The sequence below is a fragment of the Triturus cristatus genome, chromosome 12 (genome assembly GCF_964204655.1).
Source record: "Triturus cristatus chromosome 12, aTriCri1.1, whole genome shotgun sequence".
Lineage (NCBI taxonomy): Eukaryota > Metazoa > Chordata > Amphibia > Caudata > Salamandridae > Triturus > Triturus cristatus.
The window spans coordinates 161,880,639-161,906,634 of record NC_140595.1 but is presented as its reverse complement, the minus strand read 5'-3'; the positions used below and the strand labels follow the sequence as shown (position 1 = coordinate 161,906,634).

Genomic DNA, 25,996 nt, shown 5'->3' with positions numbered 1-25,996 from the left:
TCGACGGCCCCCTTGGCCAAGAGAGCCGAAACTTCCTCGCGGAGAAGATCCAAATGATCCCCCGAGATACGGTGGTGCTGTGGTGGCATGGCTGGAGGGGTCGTCTCGAAGGGGAGGGAGTAGCCCCTTCGGACGATTTGCAGCACCCACCTGTCCGATGTTATGGACCGCCAGTGGAGCAGGTGATGGCGAACTCTGCCGCCCACTGGCGTGGTATGGGCCTGAAAGCTCGGACTAGGAAGGCTTTGAGGCGGATGCTGCCGGGGTGGATGTGGGCTGACCACGTCGTCCTCCATTTCCGCCACGGCGGAAGCCACGTCCGCGACCGCGCGCAGGTTGGTTCTGCGGCTGGTGGCTTTGCGGACGTGAGGAGGCGCCCCTTCCTTGGCCACGAAAGGGGCGAAAAGCGGAGGTGTGCGCCCGCGGAGCCGAGAGGCCCAAGGACTTGGCCGTAGCCCGGGAGTCCTTAAAACGGTTCAGCGCACTGTCCGCCTTCTCACCAAACAGGCGAGTGCCATCAAAGGGCATGTCCATGAGGGTGTTCTGGACATCCCCGGAAAATGACGTGGACCGCATCCAGGCGTGGCGGCGGAGCGCCACCGTGGTGGAAATCGCCCGACCTAGCGAGTCCGTGGTGTCAAGCCCACATCTTATGGCGTGCCGTGCTGCATCCCTCCCATCGGCCAAAGCCTGGGTAAGACGCGTCCGGACCTCCTCCGGACACAGGGGCAGCACGTCCTCCACCGTATCCCACAGGGAATGGGAATAACGGTCCAAGAGACAGGCGGTATTTAAGGACCGCAGGCCCAAACTAAGGGACGAGAACAGTTTCTTGCCAAACTGCTCGAGTCTCTTGGAATCCCGGTCCGGCGGAGCGGTCGGGAAGGAGGACTGGGAAGTAGAGGCCTGGATAACCAGACTCTCGGGGGTGGGGTGTTGGGACAGGAAACTGGGGTCGCCCGGGGCAGGGCGGTGGCGCCTGGCAACGTTCCTATCCACAGGAGGAACTGTGGAGGGCTTGGACCAGGTGCCCTGCAGAACGTCAGTGAGGGCCTCGTTGAACGGCAGCAGAGGCTCAGTGGAGCTTGCTGAGGTTTGAAGCACCTCAGTGAGGATGTTGGTCCTCACAGCCACGGCAGGCAACTCGAGCCCAAGGGCCTCAGCCGCCTTGCGCAGCACCACAGAAAATGCTGCACCCTCCTCCGAAGCCACGGTCGGAGGAGAAGTGAATCCAGCGTCTGGCGAGGTGTCCAGTCCGCTGGCCTCCCCCAGTTCATCTGCCCAGTCCTGAGAAAGCTGTGACTGAACAGCCAGAGGGTCCTCGAACCCCTCCCAGTCGCCCCCTTCTTCCGATTCCTGATAAACAGGAGGAATGATCGGAACCGGACTGTAGAGATGGTAGGTCTCAAGCGGCGTCGGATGCGGCGTCGGCGGACGCCGTGCCGGCGTCGGGTCCGGATGAGGGCTAAACCGGGGCGTCGGCGTCACAGGCGTCGGCGTCGGCGGCGCCGGTGACGGCGTCGGTGGTTCAGGCGTCGGCGCCGGTGGAGGAGTGACAAGGTCAACCGGCGTCGACTGGGGCCCAGGCAAGGGCCCCGCGGGGACCTGCGGCGTCGAGACCGGAGTCGTCGACGGCGCCGGGGCCGGAGCCGCCGGCACGCGAGGTCGCCCAGTCGAGTCCGTGGGGCCCGAAGGCGCGCCAGCGGGCGTCGACGGCGGGGCCAGGCTCCTCATGGCCGAGAGGAAGGCACTGATCTCCGCCGGCGCCGCGTCAGCCCCAGGGACCGGAAGGTATGGGGGCGGACGCGGCACCTGCGGCTCCGCCGGAGCCGCGGGGGTGGAACCACTTGGACCCTCGGCCGAGTCGCGCGACCGGCGAGGGGAGTCCGAAGAGCGATGTCGCCGCTTCGACTTCTTAGAGTGTTTAGACTTACCCGACGACTTGGAGCCCGACGAGCGATGGTGGCGTCGGCTAGGGCTCCGCGAGCGATCCTTGGACCTCCTCCTGGACCGGGATCGCGCACGACGCGGAGCCGAGTGGCGAAGCTCCAGAAGCTTGCGGGACCGCTCCCGCCTGGCCTTCGAAGTCAGGGCCTGACAGTCGTTGCACGACTCCGCGTCGTGGTCGAGGCCTAAGCAGTAGAGGCACCGGCGGTGGTGATCGGTCACCGACATCAGTCGATGACAATCTTCACAAGCCTTGAACCCAGGCATCCTACCGGCACCAGATGTCGACAGACAAGGATCAAAAATGATCAAAAAGATTTAGTCAAAAAAGACTAAAAGGGGTAGCTCTCCCGGATCTGCGCTTACTGGCGCGGAAAAAAGAAGAACTGACGTCAGCGCGCGAGGGCGGCGTCTAAGTACTCCGACGACGTCATCCCGGCGCACGACGCCGACGACGGACGCGGAGCCGCAGACGACGCCTAGCGACGCGCAAGGGGTATTGCTGACGAAAAATCTTCCGGATCCAGTCTGACGCCTGGGGATATTCTAAGGTGAGGAATCTAACTAACGTGTTTCTTTCAGATATTATGATTTGTTATTTATTAGCTTGTATAGAGTAGACCTTGCACCATGCATACATAACATGGGGTTGGATTTGTTTCCATGAATATTCAGAAATCCACTGTAAGCGTATTAATACTTCCATTCATAAATTTCATGATCAGCATTTCTAGTGGAAGAACAAACCTCAGAGATTAATGGAAAGAGGAGACAACTGCAGTTGGAACAACAAAACCACTAAGGTTCGCAACTGTTTAACAATAAAGCTGATACAGAAAAACAAGACGGCAGTTTTATTTTCGTTTCCATCTATGCACCTAGGATCTGGAATAACATTCCTCTATCCATCAGCACTACTCCAATGATGCTTCCATTTAGGAAAGAGTTGAATGTGCACCTTTTTAAAGAACACTAAATCACAATGCATCAACTGTCTACAACCCAGCTCCCTCTCCTATTACTCATTGACTGAATGATTGTCTTTGAGCATGTACCGCGCTCCGCTGCCTTTCGACTAGGTTTATGTTATAGAAATACCATATACATATATACATACGGAGGGCCAAACACTGGGGACAGTGGGAATGCAGAGGAAGAGCTAAATAGCAGAAGAACAAGAGGGTAGAATCCATTATGCGAAATAGATGAACGTAGTTCAAGCAGCGTTTCGCATTTAGTCCCATTAGGACCAAATCTGCTTGAGCAAATCGTAAAAATGTGTATATTACAATCAGTGAATTAGCAAATTGTGTAGACCTGTAACCACTAATGCAAAGAAATACTTGTATCAACTCAATACACAGGTACAAGAGCAAAAGCATGGCTAAAGTCCATATCCAAGTACAAGAATCCACCACAAAGAGGAATTGTTTCAAGAAACAAGAGCGGCCAGCTAGACACCGACTCAATGTTCCAGGAAATGCCTGGTAAGGCCCAGGGAACAACTTCCGATCCAGGCAACAGACCAACCTGGAGTCCCCTTTATGTCCACACTCAAGTGGGTGGCCTTCCCTTCCGACTTTCAAGGTTGGTCATGAGCACATTTAACAGCTAGATATTTAATGTCACCCACATTGGAATCCCCAAGTCCCATTCCTAATCCCATATGAATGGACTATCTCAATCATGCCACACGCAATAACTACCCTTTAACAGGTCGGTGCACCAATGCTTTCGCTGTGTGTATCCTGACATTCTAAATAAGAAGAGTATTTTTATTAGTACAGAAAGCACCTTATTGTTTACTTCTGCCTTCTCACTGCAAACATGTTTTTTTGGTTTTTTTTACCCACCATGAGAATGTTCTAGCATACCACCTTGTTTGCCATATAGGTTGCTAAAGGAATTCTTTAGTACCAAAATACAAATGCAAGCCCCAGTCTGACCTGGTACAGTCATCAGGGACAAACATTTGCCTGGTCAGAGACCAACTCACGGTCACAGCAGAAGCCTGGCCAGAGCACCTCCAAATACCTGTCTGGAATGACCACTGCACACAAGAACAAGTCTCAGTGGCTGCGCTCCAGATATGTGGTCTTGCTGCACCAGGAAGGACCTGCAGGCATGACGGCAGCGGTGGTCAGGCTGATCTGACATGGGAACGTATTGCCGTAGTTCCAATATCGAACAGACTCACTAGGAGTTCAATCTTACGTCAGCCAGTGCAGGTGATAAGTCAACACTGATCAAAGACACTTCACAGAATTGCAACCCTTTGCATAGAGGTGATGGGTGTGCATACATATTTTTATGCTGCTGAGACCGAATTATTTGCAAATAATCTAGAGCTGGCAAAACGGAAACAGCTTTATAGTTAAATAATTTCTGCCCCCGACTCCAGAAGAATATGATCCTTTGGCTAACATGATGCATCTAGCAGAGATAATCGCTAAGTCTTCAAAATTCGGTTTCCTGTGTAAGCAAACTGTCAATGCTGTCACATGTGAAATGGGTGCAGCGGTGTATGCCTTCTCTGAGTGCTCTCTGTGAGAAAATGCTGCCATAAAAGTTTGCCTTCATGCTTCAAGAACACTTATCTGGCTCAGAAGGGCTCAGCAATAACTCCCAAGCTAACAAAACAGAGCAACACAGTTAGAAACATGTTTATTCACCCCAAGCACTCTTTTCAGACAGCTTCCTAAGTGACTCGGGGTTAATTCCAGGCCGGTCATCCCATCCAGAGTGATTCCAGATCAGTATTAGCAGCCTCCCTGCATCATAGCATCTTCACCACAGATTGAGTACGTAGGAGGTATTTATCGAGGAACTATAGCAGCATACTTACGTTTGCAGAAGCAGCGACAAGTTTTTAGTCAATGCAGTTACATTTTCAGAAATTAAATACGTCAGTGCATAAGTTTACCCAATGCTGCAACTTGCTCAAGAATGGAAACATTTCACAAGAGACTATAAATGTTTAAAGAAAACCACGGTCTTTCGAAATAAAGCAATTAAATAAAAAAGTACATGTGCAGTGTAATAATCCGTGTAAAAGCTAACGCCGTGGTGGGTTGAAGACGAAGTTTAAAAACGTGTCTTTGTTTCTAGACTTGCTAGCTAATTATGGTTGGCTATAGGTCAACTTCTTAAACATTAATGACAGTAAAACCTAGGGTTTGGAGATCGGGAACATCTGTGGACTCCTAGCTTTTAGTCAGAACTGCTTCGTGTGTATCCTACTCCAGTTAAGTCAGTCTGCAATTTGGGTACTGCCTAAAATAACTAAACATGCCTCAATTGAAGAGGTCAAGCCTGTCTATTCCAACTAACGAGTCCTGTTAAACAGGGTTCCTCCACCTCCAGGGAAGTCTGGTAACTGCTTCTCTGACCCAGCCAGTGTGGCTTATTGAAATAGTCTCTTTGCGTCTCCTTACATATGCCTGCAGGGTCTTGAAAATGCTGCAGCATGGCTTGTAACAACACGCATACAAACCACGGTAACCATGTGGAGACTTCACTGGCTGTGATCAGTGCGACTGTAAATGTTATACCCGAGTCTAATGTACAGACTTAAAGCAACATTTATATCAACATCATATGTTATCTACAATAAACTACACAATGTACATACAAACCAAAGAGAACCAACGAACTCTGTTTTTCTTTACAAAATGAGCATTTTTATTACAAATAATAATACTGGAAAAATGTATTTTTTATTTAAAAAGTTTCCATTTATACCCATTCATTCATCTTCATTCATACAACGTGAAACTACCATAGAGTAAAAAAACACAATTTTCTTGGTTTTGAACATATATAATGATAACAATTGGTATCTAGTACTCAGACAGAAATAATGTGGCACACAAAAAGCTGTTGTGTTCGACGCGCGTTTCGGCACTGAACTGTGCCTTCGTCAGGAAAAGTAGCCACAATCGATCAGGATTGATGTCTTATGTCTCTTGAATGCATGGTCAGGAGTTCTGTTTTGTTACTGAAGGCTGTAAGGCACCGATTGCCTGTTAGCTAAGAGTAGGGATGAGCTGAATAGTAGATATCCAGAAACAGATGAATGTATATTTGACCATCTATCCAGGGTTAAGATAAACCTGGCATCCAACTCGAATGGTGTCCTGTTTATTTTGATTCAGATATGTTTATCCAGCGGCAAGTAATTTTATTTTTTTTTATAAAATGTAGTCACCGGATAAGGAGAACCTGAGCCTGCCATGCTCACCGAGTAAGGTCTCAAATTGTGTTTTTTACTGTATGGTAGTTTCACGTTGTATGAATTAAGATGAATGAATGGGTATAAATGGAAGCTTTTTTAATATAAAATACATTTTTCCAGTATTATTATTTATAATAAAAATGCTCATTTTGTAAAGAAAAACAGAATTTGTTGGTTCTCTTTGGTTTGTATGTATATTGTGTAGTTTATTGTAGATTACTTATGATGTTGATATAAATGTTGCCTTAAGTCTGTACATTGGATTTATTAGCCCTGCCTTGAGGAACTGTACCCCATTAGCAGGGGGCCTCTGTCTTCACAATGTTATACCAGAGTACATGGTTCAAAGAGAAGCACACCGATTGTCAAGCCTGGTCTCCTCTTGGAGAGAGCTTTCAGGATTCCCTGTAAATACAGGATAACCAACTTTTCTTTTTGGAACAGCTTAATCCTCAGGTGTTCCGAAAATACATTATTTTCACCCGAGACCATCAAACTATAACTCAGCATCTAGAATCCTTTTATAGTAATACTCCATTAAGTGAGATAACTTAACATGGCTCTTAAATTCCAGACGAGCCACCCTACTACAACCCTTCTCCTACATCCTATGAGCAGAATGACTACCATTTGGGGCACAAGGGCCAGAGAGACTACAACGCAGCTCCGTCACCCTAATGAACAAGCATGACATCATATAGTTCCTACACAAATATATTCTCTGGGTACTGAGCTGCCCAACAAAAAAACAAAAAAAAACTGCCATCAAGGAGGCCATTCACTAGAATAAGGTGGTCTTTAATCTGTTGCTGAAGAGCTCAAAAGTGGAGAATGTTGTTGTTCACTGGGTGTTTGCTCCTGAGGAGCAGCCCAAAGTGCCCCAATATCATCCATCCGTCCATGTTAACTTAAAACTTGTATGCGTGACTAATTCTTGATCCTGAGATGAAAATGGTCGCGGAGGGACAGACTGTTAAACCTTTTCGCGCACATATTTATTGTTCGTACCTTGAAGGCGCTTAAGGATTAAACAAAGCACCTTCAAGTGACTTCCCTCTAGCCGGAACTGGCAAGACATGATCGGATATCCTAAGATTAAAGATTGCCAGGGTTGAAACGAGGCATAAAAGGTTCTAGAGCATGAGTCGCAAATGAGCCTGGTACAGGATAAAATTAACTACCTTAAACTTTCATAAACAAGTCTCCATTCAAGGCAGATCCCCCCTAACCGGATGATTCAGGAGCCATGAAAGGGATCCCCGGTATGATTAAGCACATGTCCAATCCAACTTCTCATCATGGAAATGCCAAAGACTCCTCACTGAGCTGCCTCTGTTGAACCTCAATATAAACTCTGTCACTAGTAAATCGAATGGGAAGAGCCATTGACTTACTGAAGCATGATGTAACCTTTTAAAAGACCAGGTACAGCTAAGCTAAGTGTTCATGGCCTAAATATAGGTTGAATATGTGGCTCTGATTTTCAGCACCACCAAGATAGGAGCAAACGCTGGCTGAGGTAAACAATCATCAGCACACACAAAGGTTTACTGATAAAGTCAAAAACACCCATTGCACAATAGTCCAGTTGTGCAGTGATCAAAGTTTACCTAAATCAACTATCTAGTTTAGACAATAGAATAGTGTCTCTTATTCTTATGGAATTGTAGCAGTGTTTTTAGCAGGAATCGGAAAGAGAAAGTTTACCTGGGAGTTTTGAGTCCTTTGGAAGGAGTGGTCAACCACTGTATTCAACAGAATAATAAAATGGTAATATTGTAACAGGTTAACCCGGGGAGGGGCCTTCTGGAACCGCTGGGGAGACTGCGCCGGATGAGGCCACTTGAGCATACTTGGGAGGGATCTGTGTCTGCACAATGTATTGCGGAGTGCTGGGGGGGGATCGGGGTCGGAGCGGGAAGTGTACATAGCGGGGGACATGGAGTTCAGGCCCTCTGCGATCATTGCTGATGTCTTTTTCATTGCTTTGGGTTCGGTGGGTTTAGACCTTGGGCTGCCTAATGGCTACATGTAACAGGGGTTTGTGCAGGCACGCTGACAGAGGGGGTGGGGGTAGAGAGGGAGGCAGGGGATGGGGTTAGGGTAGTAAAAGTTGAAGAATGGTTTCTCCTTATATGTGCATTGCCGATTGGGCATCATACACGATGTTACTGTGTGTACCCGTGAATTATTGATGAGACAGTTGGAAAAATCAATAAAATACTTTAACAAAAAAAAATGGTAATATTGTAACAGGTGAAAAAGTAATAGTGCCAAATATGGACGGATCAAGGTATAATCCCTAGAATAACTGAAAAAGCTTGAAAAATGTTTTCAAAACTCAATATGTCAATTGAATGCTAAGCATCTCCTAGATTCCACCTCTCTCACCCCCATCAAAGACAGACGGTTCCTGGGAAAAAAGTCCAGTGTAGGAGCTGAAAGATGAGTGTATGCCTTCTCCTGACTGGAAGCAGACTACGAGATACCCTGGTTTCAGATGAGAAAATAAAGGGAGAACAAAAATGGCTTGCGTCTGATTAAGTGCATTTCTCCCCTAGCTTCATGTTCAGCACCAGTGTATTCTTTGGAGTGAAATAACATCTAGCAAATTAAAATGCACCCAATAGACCCCACCAAGTGCAGGTGCCAGAATGAATGAAGTGTTGCTTGTCTCAGCACCATTGCTGAAGCATGCAATGTCACAGGAAGATGTGCGGGGCTTCAGTTGCCTGGTCAAAGTGGGTTCTCCTTACCCCGATCTATTCGCTGGTTCTTTTAGATGAGTCCCGGGTGACCCGCCAAAGGGAACAGCGATGTGCCTATTTCAACTAGCAATGAAGTTACCAGGAATTGTACAGAGGGGCAAGATGGAACAGTGACTGGGGGCTTTTTTTTTTTTTTTAATAGACAGCAGAGATTAAACAAGCAATGGCATAGCCAATAGGTCTCGCTTTTGGGACCTTATAAGTATTTAGTTATGCAGCACAATAGCCTTGGTGCAACAACATCAACTGTTGCATGGCTAAACACTTATAAGGTCCCAAAAGCGAGACCTATTGGCTATGCCATTGCAGGTTTCTCTTGGAGCCGAGGCTTGTGGGTGGGGCCAGGGTGATGACAGGGTGGAGGGGGAGTGTTGGCCACTGCTATTCCGTGCTCATGACAGTCTGGCCGTCCGTCTCAGGCTTGCCAGACGGTCATGCACACTGAAGCTCTCTCCAACCCCAGCTGCATTGCCGGGTTGGCGAGAGCAGGCACAGACGACTCCCAGTCTAACTGGGAGCGCAAATCATCGGCACCCAGGCCAATCCTGGCACTGCTTTCAGCAGCATGAAAGTAGCGTCAGGATTGGCCGCAGTGCATGCTGGGGCCCTCTGCCTGCAGAAGAGAGGGACGAGATGCGCCGATGCACATTTTTTAAAACATTTTTCTATTATTCGTCCATCCCACCAATTTGTAAACACACCAGCCACTACTGAGTGCCGGTGCAGGGGGAGATACCAGCAGCAGGCCAATATTTGTAGAAATGTAACTTCTCTGTTTTTTCCCGGGGTGTAAAGTAGTGCAGCAAATGTGGATACTGAGCTGCCGTGCGTGAAAAAATTGTAAATCTGAGCACAGATGTCTTCCCTTTTCAAAACACGAAGTGGTGACATACCAGTTAAGGAGGGAGAGGTTATGCCTGGTGCATGAGCCATGAATTCAATAGTCTGGATTCCACCAAAGTAACTTGAAGGAGTTCAAAGGGTGGAAAGCGTTATTTTAGCATGACAGCGTTTTAGGGTCTCCGTATGTTTACCGTCAGCATTGCTTGCTTATTACTATCAGTAATCAGAACATCTATGAGAGAAGGGGAAAACAGCTTAGTCATATAATGAAATACCACCAGAAACAGGTGCAAGTTACACCCACATAAGATCTGTGTGCTGGTTTAAAAACAGGCGAAATCAGCTCCTAGTACCTAAACTGTAAGTGAGCTGTAACACAGGTAAAGTCGGGTATTTTTCCTTCATGGTCCCTAGAACTGCCCCCGAAAAATAAATATATGATTTCTAGACAGAGGTGGGGCTTTTTGCCACTGGAAGTCAATTTTATTCCAACACAAGGCAGTATTTGTGTAATTGGAATAAACAATGCCAGTAACATGAAAAGATGTGCTGCGGCAGTGAATATTACCGGGTAATACCCAGTAATTAATTTGAAAAAAGAAAGAGTGCTGGTACCCAAAACTCTGCTCAGGTGGTGCTAGTAAAAATCGGCGCGCTGAATACACAGGGAAGGCTCCATAGTGTTGAATCCACCTCATGCTTTGTTATTATTTGCATGATAAGAGTTAAATCAGGGCATGGTGTAGTGGACTGGTCATCAATGGAGGGCGAGAAGAGACCATAAGAAGAATACATATGGGGCTGTATTTTCTTCAGTTATGTTATTGGCACTTGTGTAGTGCTAAATACATGGCCTCAAAGCGCATTCTTAATCTGGGTGCCCTTTCGAATGGATCTGAGGGATCCATCATCTATTGTGAATGTTGCTGTCATGTTCGGTTTTGTGGCGGGTACCACAAAAAAGTGTGGTACTGTCTGGTACACGCAGGTGCCCGGATAAGGGTAAATAAGATGATTATTCAAAGGGCGGAGGGGTTCGACATGACTTTTGGTCCGGAGTAGGGGGTTGAATCTGAGGTCTAGGTACCGGTGCTACTTCAGAGGATGTTTTTACTGCCGAGCTCGGAGCACGGTTGATGCTGCATACGTCGCCTGCAGAGCTTCCTGCTCACAGAGGAAGGAGCAGCGCGAGCTGGAATTGGTAAATAGAGCATGAGGCTGGAAAAGGAGGACTCGCGCAGGGCTGAATGCCTCGCTTTCAGAAGATGCCATGCGGGGGAAAGCCAGCCCTGGACGGACAATTCTGTACATCATGTGTTGTCCAGCCGGCGGGTGAGCTCATAGTTTGCACGTCTTGCATGATAACTATGGCCTGACTGGAACTGCAGCCTTACCAAGGCCAGGCGTCCCCGCAACAACACATCAGATCCTGACAGGGTGGACAACCGACGCCCACCCCGGTGACTTCCAGCAGAAAGGATGACGTTCACAGTAAGGCCAGGAGCAAGTTAAAACCAGCATTGAAAAAAACAATAATCCATGGATCCGTGTTGCATCACCTAACAAAATGAAACAAGCATTGGCCGCGCAGCCTGAGAAAGTGATCGCGATCAAGCGCGGCAAGCGAAGCGATCTGTGGTGGGGGAGAAGCGGGAGTTGTGTGATGGAGGAAAGACAGATGGCGGATGCGTGCGTGCACGCAAGCGTGCACGCAAGCTTTAAGCCACCAAAAGCCTGTGGCAGCACTTTGAAAACCCACACACTAAATGTCTCGCAGAGCGGCGCATGCGTTGGCTCAGCGAGACCTAAAAATGACTAACCGCACAAGAGAGAACATTCAGTGTCATGGAAGTAATGTGGTGAAATCCAGGGCGACTAGAAAATTCAACAAGGAGGAACCGTCATGGGGAATGAATTGTGTTATAGTAACAGGAGCGTGGGTAGGTGAAACACAGCCAGCAAGTGACGTAGGAGTCACTGGTGACAAGACCTGTCTAGTGCACTCACCATGTCCATTTGAATACAGCTGAGGCACTGCGGCGGTAGCACCACAGTCAAAACAATGTCATACCATCAGCATTCTCTGGGAAAGAGACTGAGCAATTCTTTCAGCAAAATGCGGCTGTCAGCATTTTGGTATTAGCAGGGCAATTTAATGTGACAGTGCACAGCACCTTTATCCAAACTCTGTCAGAAGCTGCAAAAATATTTTGAGCATTTTTACATGACCTGTGGGCAGACTACTCAATGAACAGTGTCATATTCATGTTGCACAAACTTTGGGAGTATAATGATGTGGGCCTTAAAGTCATGTAGCAATTAGTTTAAAGGGAAGGAAATATGTACATGCCGTAAAATGGTGCAGCAGAGCTGAAAGTAGACAGTGTAAAGTGGAGTGAAAGTTACCATAACAGAAAAAGAGGAGCATTAGCAAATCTAATAGTTTGTGAATGTATTTGTATGATGAAGGCACACATTGTATGGAAACAAACATTGTCTAAAAAAGATAGAGGGATAGAGCTATAGACAAAGAGAGAGATAGAAAAAGAGATCGAGACAGATAAATCATGAAAAGCATTGCACTAGTAGCCCCTTGCACTGAGGGGGACCACTTATTGAGCACATATGCATGTAGTGCAAGAGCAGTCATTGTCAGGCAGGACAGAGACTGAAGTGGGCTGATCTTATGCCCCATTATGATGTGGTCGGAAGCAAAATATAAACGGTACTACAGCAGATCAATGGATGAAGACGGCTGACAAAGCCGCTGTATGTATAGCATATACATTTTTATTAAAAAGAAAAGGTTTTGGCTAGCACAAGGCTTAAAAATCTAGGCCTCATTCGAATGGATCTGAGTTTTCCACCAACACGCAAAATGTGTCAATGTCCTGTAAGATACCATGAAACAACATAACGTATTTTCAATGAGGTCTGGTGGTGCTATAGTCACAGATAACAGATTATTATAAGAGGGGTGGGAGAAGAATTCCACTCTGCCAGTGGGGTTCGTGGAGTTTTGCCTGCTCTGCGCGGAGTATTTTTCTCTAACGCGGCGAGCGCATGACGGAGAAATCGCACTGTAGACCACCTCCCGGCGAGATTTCTGACCGCACGCGGTTGCGGCAGGTCGCTACCGCTCGCATTGAGAAAGCTGCTGCTCGAGTAGAAAATCTACTTAAGAGGTAGAAGAAGCAGCGCCCTCTGGCGCTCCGTGTGATGCAGTTCGCGCTGCTTTTACAGCGCGGGAAAACTCAAGGCACTAAAAATCAGCAGGAACAGTGCGACGTACTGTACTCCACTGCTCGCAGAACTCCATGTAGTGGGGCGGAGGTGTTTTGGCACTTAGCGCAGCTCAGTGTAGAGTGACTCTAAACTCTGCCCAGGCCTAGTTTATAGGTCACTTAAAAACTAGGAAATATTTGTCTCAAGAGTCTAATTTTTCAGTATCCTTTGTTTGGAGAAGTGGGTTATTGGAAGTGAAAGCAATATCTGCCAGTGTGTACATTGAGGTCACAGTGTGTACAGCATCGGTGCATCCCATTCAAAGATTTAAGTTATCTTTCCTGCCAATCAGAAAGTGCTACACAGTGGGTTCTAAATTAGTGCACTCAGTGCTAACATACCCGTCACCTCACTCACATTTGGAGTGTGTCATTCTCTTTTTACTTTTATTCTCCAACATGACAAAACGCCTCCATAGACTTTAAATGGAGTCATCACCTTTACAAACCTATATCAACCGCTCAATCAATCAGTGGTTTGTTAAGCGCAGCTACTCACCCGGAAGGGTCTCAAGGCGTTGGGGGGCGGGGGGGGGGGGGGGGGGGGGAAGGTGAGGTGTGTGCAGCTCCTTAGCACTCGAAGTATTTTAGCAGGTCAAGTGGGTCCAGAGGACTTCCATGGCCCACCAGGGTATGTGCAGGTGCCGGACGCTCATGTTGATGTGTTGAAGAGCCAGGTCTTAAGGTCCTTCAGGGACTTAGAGAGGGTAGGTGTTTGGCAGAGAGGGAGGGTGCTCCATACCTTGGCCGCGGGAAGGAGAAGGAGTGGCCTCTTGTTCTGGTCTTCTTGATACGCGGCACCATGGCGAGGGAAGGCTGGGCTGAGCGGAGGGATCTTTGAGGTGCATGGAACGAGAGGCGGTGGTTCATGTAGGCGGGGCCGGTGTTGTGGAGGGCTTTGTGGGCGTGGGTGAGACGCTTGAAAGTGATTCTCTTCTTGACGGGGAGCCAGTGTAGAGCCCACAGGTATTGGGTGATGTGGCAGTGGCCTGGTAGGTGAAGGACCAGTCTGGCGGAGGCGTTCTGGATGTTCTGGAGTTTGCGGGTGAGGTTCTATATTCCCTATTGACTTTAACAGGCGCACCCTCTCAAACGCCTGACACCACCCTCATTATTGGGGTAAGAGGTTGCTAGGTTTTTGCAAAACCAATAAATGACTCTAGAGGGAATAGAGGAGCAGGGGATACGAAGGGTAAGAGAAGGTGGTAACCACTTCTTGATTTTGGACTGCATAAACAAAGGAAATAAATTTAAAACGCTGCGACGTTTTAAGAGAAGTGGAAGAGCAGCCATTTTGCAGGTTCATCACAGCTAGAATGTTGCTGGAGGATCCGATCAAATCTTTCATAACAATGACATCGATACAAGAGAAACATACTAGCTTAAAAAAAGGAAGACATTGTTTATTGTACAATTCATGATTTTCCTTTGTAATTGTAAGAGAGCTGGCCTGGAAAAAACGTAGAGAAACTTTATTAGAGAAGCTATTTGTCTATTCACTGTCACACGATTGGATCCTTTCCTTTTCTCTTCCCAACAACCGCAACCCGGCCTATTTTGCTGAATGAGCATTCACGAGGAACTGTGGGTAAAAGAGAAACCGGGTCATGTTAAGTTACCAAGGAGACGACATTAAGGCCATTTGCACGAAAATACAGAAATGTCTTGTGCCATCCCCAATCACTGGCTGGGTGGGGTGCGATGGGAAGGCATTCAAGAGGTTGTGGCGATGGTTCCGCGAGGGGACCTATCGGGTTTAGATGCCTCATTTTCTCACATTTATCACCATAGAAACAAAAGCCCCTCGTTGCCTAGGAGATGGCAGCCAGGCCCAAGAGCATGCATCCCGGCATTCAAAGGGACTGCAAGGGACCCGGGAGAAGGTGTGCAGGGAGGCGGGAGGGCGGGGGGCTGCTAAAGAGAGGAAATGAAAAGAAGAAAAAAAGACCCCCACCCCCAAAATCCCCGGCCTTTGTTCGTTAAAGGGGGATTGGATTTCTCCAGGGAGCTGCGAGATAAAGGCCCCAGGAAAAAGAAAAGAAAATTTAACACCGACGAGAAGAGCTCCACCCATCCGAGCCAGATGTCAGAGAAAAAAGCCTTGACAGAGGAGCTTTCAATTAGCATCTTGTAACACCTTTGCAGGCGACTTGTGAGGGTGACAACACTGAAAACAATCCCACGAAATAGTAGCACAAAAACGAATACGAAAAGCAACATCGCCCGCAAAATATAAAAAGCTACTCTCCGTTCGACTCAGACCCGACTGATCGTCACGCGCCAAAGATATCCTCACAGGACGGTGGGCATATTACTAAATTCGAGTAAAATATTCTTCAGGATATGAAACCGGGATCACAAGAAGAGAAAAAGTAGATTAAAATCGTCAATTAAAGTACCACACTGATGCGGCGCGACCGTGCAGTCCGGTGCTTAAGGGAATAGGATGCTGTAGTGATGTGAAAAGCACGTGCAGGCCAATACGTCACCACTGCATCACTGACTGCGAGGGGACAGCATCCCAAAGTGGCTCGTTCGTGTAGCGTTTACATCAGTGGTACGCAAGTTACAGACCACAGAACGATAAATGTCCGAGTTGGCCCTACCTGGATTGAAACGTGTGACCTGCAGAGGACATATATTGTCTTCAGGAAGCTGTTAACTCGCTGAGCTATCTTTCCAGGTCTTGATTATTGTACGTTTGTTTTGTTTTTTGTATTTTAAACAAAGCATTTCGAACAGAAAATAACGTAAGCGGTAAAGAGTTAACAGAAAAGAGTGGTCTCCATGACTGGTGCGGAATTGGAAAAACAGTGATGGTACAAAAGATAGCGTAGGAGCTAGACGTCTACTTTACAATAGAGAGCTGGGTAGGTAAGGATCATAGTCAGGGTGCAGGCAGGGATGGTGATCCGGAGGGGAAGCAGAGGAGGGGGCTCAGCTGCGCGGGCACTCAAGACAGGCCTGTGAAAGGACATATTCAAATTCTGAACAAGGCGGGGATGGGGGTGCACTGGCTTTAAAGCCAGGATCGGAGGTTACATTAATGTTGGGTGGACAGCAAGCCGGTTGGGCTGGTGGGGGTGTCCCCGACATGCTTGTGAGTTGTATTAGGTTTCAGGATTTGGGTACCACTTTGAGTGCTGTTCCGTGCTTTGGATAAAAGCACTATAACAAACCAAAACAGAAGAGTGTCCAGCAGGGAAAAAGTTGACACCTTTGTCCCGAGCAGGAGCTGTGAGGAGTGGTCAGGAGGATCTTCCAGTCACAGGCCTACCCAGGCCAATGGATTTAAACAATACATTAGTATTATAGAAACTGAGACCACTACCGACCGTACTATGATCTTACACTAGGGGAGCCCCCGACACACCCAGTCCTCCACACGATCTTACGAATGGGAATGGGCCGCCAAATCACCACATGGCTGTATAAATCAATCAGGGAGTTGACACCTCCATTACTTGAACCCCTACGGACTCTTTGGGAAGGGGAGGTGGGACGGGCGTTTCACGATAATGAGTGGGAAAGGGCACTCGAATTCCCCAAAAAAGTGTCCAGGAATGCCCGTTTCAAAAATATACAATTTTACATTATACATAGGGCCTACTTGACACCAGCACGCCTACAGCGTTTTTATCCTGATACAACTTTCCTTTGCCCCCGCTGTCAGGCACAAGACGCAGATTTCCTCCATATGTTTTAGGCCTGTCCGGATATCCAGACCTACACAGCCATCCACGCCACCCTCCGCGACCTTACCGGACTACCCTATCTAGCCACATGGGAGTGTTGCGCGCTGGGAATAATTGGCCGGAGGAAACGTCACAAAGTGCCCATACGCTTCGTCTCCTTAGCGCACCTACTGGCTAAACGCTGCAAAGCTATGCATTGGCGCTCCCCTACAGGTCCCCCGATTGCGGCGTGGAGGGGGGCGGTGCTCAAGTGGGCCGCAGCTGAGGAGGATGCCCTGCGGGAGGAGGAAGCGAAAGGCATACATGAAACCCCGATATCCCTGGAATGGGTGCTTATGCTACATCACTTCAAACAGTCTCAGTCCCAGGATGACCCGAGCACGAGTGCGACAACCCCTAATGTCACACAGCCATTTGCGATGCAAGCCCACACAAATGGTGCTCCCTCCTGACCATTCACACCTATCCGGGGACGGCTGGGTTCCTGCCCCCACCACCCAGTCTCATTCACCTATACCACATGTCCGCCTGCACACCTATATTCTTGGCAGGGGGATGCCACTGTGCTGTTACTTAGTTACCTGAAGGACCATATGTGCCCTAGTCCGGCTGTCCCATCTAATAGTCCATGACGACCCCTAGTTTGATTTCCCCCCCGGTCTGTTCTTTACTTGGCAAATACCTGCTATGGTACATACAGCATATAAATGGAGTCGAAGTAATCGTAAATGTCAATAATGATACCAGCTGATTGGACATGCATATTTCATGATACTGCGGTCAAATACCAATATGTAACAACTGTAATAATAAATGCCAATAAAAAGTAAAAAAAAAAAAAAAATTATAGAAACTGAGACAATAGTGAAATATCTCCACATTCAATAGTTAGAACATGGTTTCATTAGGTATGGAGGTATTTAAGTTGTGCTCCATGACAAAGCAAGACAATTAGAAGGACCAATGGCAGGGAGAGGAGGGTGACTGCAAGCACAGCAGAGAAGACTTTGGGGCCTGGAGAGCTTTGCATCGATTCCAGTCTAGCCTCTGCGAGTCTCATGGGGCGAGAAAAGCCACAACATCTAACATGGGGAAGTGGTGACGCCACCGAGCAGTCTAGGAGGAATGGATGAGGTGGGCAAAGGTGAGAATGATTTGGGGATCTCACCGCTGCAACAGATGTTGCAAACACCCAATTTAAGGCACTCAATATATTTGCCTCGGAAGGATGGAAGACTTATGCCAGCTGGGATTCAAACTAATTGCCTCCAGAACACTGCGTTTGTCGGTGGAAAGCTTTCACTTAACTAAGCCATCCAGTAACCAATAATCCAATTTTCAGTGGTGGTGGCATAGCGCGCCCTCCTACCACTATCGTCTATAGAAACCTAAATACAAAACCAGCCAAAAATATCTGGTAATGGGGTTTACACCATGAAACCCACACAGGACACACCGGTGTCTTTGGTAATTGGCACTTGGCCCATCACCACACAGGACACCAGTGTCATTGGTAATTGGCACATGGTTCATCACATCCTCGCGGTGTGCGCTGATAAGCGCATGGTCTTAAATCTTCCTCAGCAACTGGCAATTTCTGATTATCTGCAGTTTAGAGCATACAATGCAAAGGTATTCATATATCTATTTTTAATCCAAGATTCAAAAGTTAACATTTTTCTGTAAACCACATAGCTTTAGGTTTCCTGGTTAGCAAATCTACACCACACTGCGGGCAACAGAAGGGATTCAGCGATCAAAAAGGTTTCCGAAACGGACTGAAGAGCTAGCTGGAACTCCATACAGAATCTGCTTCAGACATCCAACTTCATTCCGTGCCCTCAAATAATCCATGTTCTACACAAGCGAGACAATGAGCGATACATAAAGTAAGGTCGAAGCGTTTCTAGAATCTCAGGTTAGCCACCCGGGATCTTGAGTGCACAAGAACAGGTACAAGCAGCAGAAGCACCTCTGAGTGACTCTGCAGCCTCACATGTAGGATCTGTGACCACAAGAGACCCAACACACTAAAGAGCCCCACAACCAGTTCCTGGGAGGAAGTTCTATTCATGGCAGAGATGTTCCAGGTACCTTGGCTCAGTAGAAGCACCTCTTTCGGCATTGACGCTGCAGGCATTGGAGAGATTTCAATTTGCTTCCAGGTATGACTGGTGCACGTAGGCCTACATGACTACAAGTTTAGATTCTCAGACTAAGTCGAGATTTCCAATGGATATTATACTGATGAAAGTAAGAATGAACTCTCCTAACTACAAACTTTTGTTGGCTTAGCCTAGACTTTATTGAATTGTTTAGCACTCTAGTCAGTGCTTATTTGAGACGGCGGGGGGCACCAGCACTCATTTTGGGAGCCGGCACTTATTTTCCCTGTTTGATCATTTCCTGAGAGCAAGAGTGGGAAACACGCAAAGGGAAAAGAAGAATGAAGAGAAAGACAGAAAAAACTAAGGGAGAAAGCTGGAGCCTGCAAGAGTGAGATAAAGGGGGAGGGAGGTGTCTGGTAGTGGATTAAAGAAGCATGAAGTAGATTCAAGGCTACGCAGCCTTGGCATTCAGCTTGTTGACATTTGAATAGTGCTGGACCTGCACTTCAGAGAAGAGCTTTGCGTACCTGCACTCTTTGGGGCATTCAAAAGGAATTGAGATGGCAACCCTTCAGGCTTTTGATGGGAGTCGTTATTTCCAATATTGAGATACATTCTGATTTGTGGGCAAAAAGTGGAATTCCAAGATGCAAGTTAATTACAATTTTTAATGTTCCTTGGGGGAATTAATCCTCACTCCTGACTAAAGCACGTTGTTCAGGAAAAACCTGGCGAATCTGTAGGGCTGAAAAAACTCAGAAAATAAGCAAAACCAGTGGTAATATTGGGCAAATTCCAATACTGCTTGATAGGACACTTCCAAGCTCTCTAGAAAAGTTGATATTTACCTCACCACCTAAATGTCCAACCAATGGTTAATGGAAATTTCTCAAATTTGCAGATAATTCCACACAATTTAACCTACAACTCTGAAAAAAGATCCGAGTCCGTAATTCCGTAATTATGCCCAATCTCATTGATGCTGTACCAGGACACATGCCCTCACCTGAAGCATGCTTTGCAAGTTACCAACCCCCAACTGCCTCAATCAAAAGTACACTGCTGCCCAGAGGTCAATTGTTCTTTTTTCTTTTGCATCTGATAAAAACAAAATATGGGAACCATAACTTTCTTGAATCCAACAAAATCAAAACTGAAAAGTTTGCTTGTAAGGTTCTCTAAATAAAAAACTATTTTTTGTACCCTGGCTCCTCCAGAAGTCTAGTTTTGTCATCCATTGAACACTTCATAGGCGAGGGAAGACTACCCCCCAAGTAGTGCACCGAGAAAAGGTGACAATCAACAGTACAAGAAGAACTCTACTTGCTAAACAGAAGATCATACTCTGTTCTAAAAGGTCTTAAACTCACCCAAATCTAGAGCACATGGATCGCCGTCTTTCAAAGTTGGTCAGAGCCCCTTCAGTCTTTGGGTCCCCTGTACCTCATGACTTCTGTTAAAAGGCTTGCAGAAAAAGCAGGTTGCATATCTGTGGCACCTCTGGGCATGGCGGAGCTCAGCATCGAGACGTCTCATGTGGCATTCTTACTGCAGGAGACTTGTTAGAGCCCTGGAACAAACACATTTAGACCAGAAATTAGAGTGTGTGCCTAGACTAGCAGTGATTCTACAGTTTCCTTGACTCGCATCCACGTTTACCATTTCACACCACCCATTCTCCGCATTCAAATCTCAATATTAGAAAGCGGTATTTTCTTAAAAACAAAGTTTACCACGTTTGTAATTGGAATTCTATGACAGGCAGGGCTTTTGAGTTCCACACTGCAGTACTGGTTCCACCACTTCTTAGCCTTAGCAGTGAGCACGCTCTACCAGAATTTAGACTAAGACTTCTATTTCGGTCTCAGATATCTCATTGTATGCACAGCTCACCCACATGGCATTGGATCAGACTGAACTGGAAAACTTGTCCGAGTCACTTTATAACTTTATATAGTCACCACATATTTCCGCTTACCTCATCAAGAGAGACAGGCAAACCGGCTCACACTTAAATGGTAATGGTCTTTCAGATAAATGGACTAGAATTCAGCCACTGGATTTATGCAATTCTGCAGCCTCAGTGTTTGGTGCAGAATTATGGCTTTGCCACACGTGTCATATAATCTGCTGCATAATGTATACTTTACAATTAAAAAAAATATTTCAAGCTCAAATACATCAAAAGTTACTTATAATGCTACACAGCCAGGCCCTCGGCAAAAGTTAACTGGTCACCTTTCAGTTGCGGATTCCTTTATTTAAGAGTTAAAAAGAGAATAATGAGGTGAAACATTTGCCCTGTAATAAAGAGTAAAAATGACAAATAATGTATCAACAGTGTCACAAAATGTGCTGCATAATTCAGAATAATTTACATTTGCTTGCTGCAATAATTCATTAAACCCTGCTGCGTATATGGTCCTACGCTGCCACAATTTCACCAGTTGCAGCTATAATTAGGCTTGCCATTCAAGAGAAGATTGGAAAACCTGAAGATACACCACTACCTACAACTGTACATGTATTGAAGGAAAATGTAGAAAACCTATTGTCTAGTTTGGTGGGTCACCTCAACCAGGACACTGTGCCACCCATCACTAAATACATATACAACATTAGGGCAAAGTCTTCTGTTACAAAAAACAACCATTTGCAAAATATACTAGTCAATACACTCATCATCATCCTAAAAACTGTTAAATAGAAAAAAAATAGAATCACCTGGGAGAAAGCATCAAAACCCTTAACAAAACGCAATGGATGACCATAAGATCCAGCAATACATTTACCTCACCTAATTTCCTGCTGCCAGAATGGAGTCAACGTTTATAATGATACTCGAGAAAAGCCGAGTGTCGACTACTCAATTAAAAAGTTGACACTTATTTAAGAAAGGAAAAAAACACATTTAGTTACAGAAACCTAGTTTCATTGCCCCACAAAACAGGAATTTAAAACAAATCTCAGTGTATAAAATGAAGGCCACAATTACACAAAGGTCATAAAATCGGAGTTATTTTTTGCTCGCTCCTTCATAAAGACGTCCATCTCCTTTACCTGAAAATCAATAGGAGAGGAAGAAATTGGTCTCTTGTGTGCTCATGGCCAGCCGCTAGTTAGCTCTTCTGTAAGTGGCTGCTGAGAGACATCACTAGACATCGTCGACCTAACTAAACTAAGCTCTTGAATCTCTCCATGATGTTTCATATCCAACTGTGATAATGTATTTTAAGAACATCTGATAAAAACAATGTCAGTCAGTCATAAAGTCTTTATTCGGTTTAAGTGCAAACCATAAAAGCATACTACAATAAATACATGTTAAAAGCAAAAATTTCATTTTTAGGGGATTACCAGACTTAAAAAGAAACACAATTACTCCAATTGTTTTTACAAGGTGACGTGTCCAATTAAAAACCTTAAAAAGGGTACAGTTCATTTCTTCAAGGTACGAATTACCACAGTTAAAAAACTTGCAATATTGAAAGTTTCCCAAACATTATTTAAGAGCTGTAGGTACAGAAAAGCAGGTCTCACTTGAACAAAGCCTTTATCTCTTAAAATTGGGATTAAAAAACGTTTCCTAATGTCAATAAAGTGCTCACAAAAGAAAAAGAGGTGTATAATATCCTGGGGGGAAAAGTTATCACAGGAACAAGGGCCAGGGTCCAACGCCCTTTTCCAGTCTTTCTTAGCTCCAATCAATAGGTGTAGTTGATTCAATCTAAATCTGGTTAAAAGAAAACGGTGATTTGCATTAGTTACATATCCGAGATAAGGTTCCATAAGAGATGTTGTTTTGCAGAGCTGATGGCTCCTAACGGAACCCTTAACCAGCTCCTTCTCTTCCCTTGCCGAGGTAGATATGTACCTATGAGTTTCTTTGCACCAGTTGATGTCACCTTTTACCAGAGTCTCGGGAGAAAGAAACAGCTCTGGTCTGCCAAGCTTTTTGGCCAAGGTCCAAATATATTTCAACCAAGGTATATGCAAACCATGATCAAGCAAAAGACAGTCTCTCAAAATAGTGTGGTTCAGGTGTAAATCCGGGTTAAGCCAAATGCTGATCCATTTGAGCATCGGGGCCAGAGCAATACTATCTTCAAGATAACCGATACCAAGTTCCTGATGGACAATATAATTAGCGGTTGAGATCGGGACTGAGAGGAGGTTTTTTAAAAATCTATCCTCAACAGTCTGAATGCATTTGGCGTTGTTAATGCCCCAGACCTCAGCTCCGTACAAGGCTATGGAGAGACACTTCGCTTTGTACACTTGGATAAGGGCCTTCATTGGTCTGGCACCCAGTTTTCTGGCAAAGCCCAGAACACCTACTGTTGCTCTTGAAAACACAATCTTTTTAGCCTGTATTTGGGTTAGCCCAGAATCTCGATCATCAAAAAACACCCAAATAAGGAAAAGAAGAGACCCTGGATAATTGATGACCCCCGCATAAAAAGGTTTTAGATTTAGCGGATTTAGGGCCAAAGACCATAACATGTGATTTGACAAAGTTAACAGATAAGTCCAGAGCCTTCATAAAATCGGGAAATGAGTTTAACAATAGCTGGAGGCCCACTCCCGTTCTAGCTATTAGGGCGGCATCGTCAGCATATAAAAGGGCAGGGACTGAATATTTCCCTGCACGAGGGATATCTTTACATGAGGTGATAAGGGTATTGTCTAAATCGTTTATGTACAGTGTAAAAAGGAGAGGTGCCAAAATGCACCCCTGCCTAACCCCATAAGATATGGGTATATCTTTTGTGCAATTACCCTTTTGATCATAACGAACTGTAGCTATTAACTCTCTATGTAGGTCCGCTAGAAAGTGGACGATGTCTTTGTCAACGCCAAGTGCAAGGAGCATGGGCCATAGTTTTGATCTATTAACACGGTCAAAGGCCGAAGACAAGTCCATAAAGGCAACCAGCAGGGTTCCTTTCTTGGCCACCGTGTATTTACCAATTAAAAGTTGTAGGTTTACACATTGGTCTATGGTACCCATCCCTTTCCTAAATCCATACTGGACCATAGAGAGTTTTCCAGATTCCTCTAGCCAACCGTTTAGTTGGGCGAGGACCACCCTCCCCAAAACTTTCACTGAGGAGTCTATGAGGGAAATTGGTCGATAACAGCTCGGGTCGCCTCTGTCCCCCTTTTTAAAAATAGGAACGATGACCGATTTCGCCCACGTTGGTGGGAGGCCCTGTTGACAAGCATTTGTAAAAACATTAAGAAGGATTTTGGACCAGAGTTTTATATCTGATTTAAAAAGATCAGCCGGGACTCCATCAGGTCCCGGCGCCTTGTTACTTGTCATTTGCAAAATGTGCTCATGGCCAGCCGCTAGTTAGCTCTTCTGTAAGTGGCTGCTGAGAGACATCACTAGAAATAGTCGACCTAACTAAACTAAGCTCTTGAATCTCTCCATGATGTTTCATATCCAACTGTGATAATGTATTTTAAGAACATCTGATAAAAACAATGGATTATTAACATGTACATAGCAGCTAAGTAATGCTATCGGGGGCCAGTAATACCACAATAAGCGATGCTTGGATCCAGGTTAAGATGCTTGAAGGAAGGTACATAGGTTGACCTATTTATTAGCAAGCAGATAACTAAAGAAATTCGGTAACCACACAAGAGACTCCGGAGTATTCTGCTCACTCTATATCCATTTTAGGCTCAGAACTCTCCCTGTCCGCAAGGCCCATGGTATCTTCTCCTAGTCCCAACACCACAGAAACCAGAGAAATCACAAAACACGAAAAACGACATTGCCTCATTATAAAACACCCCTGTACCTCCGTTGGTGCAGGCACGCTGTATGAAACTAAATTAAACATGGATCTGGAACTGCCAAGTCTGAGGACAAATGGTTCTCAAATAGATTCTGAAGTGAACTCACTTAGTGACCGGTAAAAATTGCAGAAGGAAGCTGGTGAATCTTCACTACATGATGCTCCCCTAGCGTGGCACTCATTTTTGCCGAAGCCCTACTATTAGCAAAGGGTAGAGTGGCAATGTGCTTTGGCAAGGAGCCTCCCCACCAGTGGATGGTGTGATTCACTCCAATGACGCCTCCGACATTTATTTTGAACTATTATAATTGCATTTATATAGCACTTACAACCCCTACACTCTCCTTCCCACCAAGTACCGACCCCTGCCGTACATATGCTGCAGGGTCGGTACTTGTTGGGATTCCATAGAATCTTCTAAAACAACAATACTTAACACCCCAATCCCAAGACACTTAGTCGTGCTCAATTATCCCAATGACTGGATTCTTTTAGGTACAATTACTTATTTTAACTGGTAGTGAGAAATTATGTATATATTCGGTGTATGCTGTGGTATATGCACGTGGAGGTCTTCACATCTTCCTATGAAACCAATGTCTGGCATGGCTACTTTATTACGTGTCACACGTACTGCTTTTGAATATAGATGGCTGGTGATTTATGGTAACGGTGAATAAAATATTTAGAAGAAAAAAAAAACAGGGCAGGTGTTAATTATCCCGCAGATAACCCCGACAACTAGGTGACTAAAATCATCTTGATGAAAATGGTAGTACCCCCTGCTAGTGATGTGCCAAGCGGAGCAGAGCACGTGGAATGGCAGAGAGAGGTGGGTAAGTGAAGCCTGAATTAAACATGTCATGCATCAGCTCAGATGCCAGCTCAGATGCCAGCTCCGGTGGTTGCAGCCACATCCTCTCCACCTAGGACACAACTAGGTTTGTCGTGTTAAGGATGCTTCCAGGTGGATGATCAAAGGAACAGACACGAGCACTATTTAGAAGCAAATGGACGCATTCGGCACACGTTCCTGGTGGCCTTAGAAATAAGAGATTCAATCAGCTCTCAATGAGGCGATGGTCATCTGCATACAAACAATGACTGAAAGCAGGGTGAAATGCCTGGTTCTAGATAAGGAGCTTTCAGACTAACCAATGGACGTTGTCACATACAGCAGTCAAGATCTCAAGCAAATGGTACTGACAGAGAAAATTAGTTCTCTATAATTGATATGCAGTGATGCATTCCGAAATTGTGCTCATATTCTCATTGGTATTACTGAGCTAATGGCATGCTGAGCAAGA

At 45.9% G+C, this 25,996-nt stretch overlaps 1 protein-coding gene across 1 annotated transcript in view; it reads right to left on the bottom strand.

Annotated features, from left to right (window-relative positions):
- VANGL2 (VANGL planar cell polarity protein 2) overlaps positions 1 to 25,996 on the bottom strand; it is a 243,264-nt gene that overhangs the window by 104,538 nt on the left and 112,730 nt on the right. The window contains exon 2 of the mRNA XM_085639978.1: positions 20,250 to 20,449. The gene's annotated coding sequence lies outside the window, so the exon portion shown is untranslated. The remainder of the gene's footprint in view (positions 1 to 20,249; positions 20,450 to 25,996) is intronic.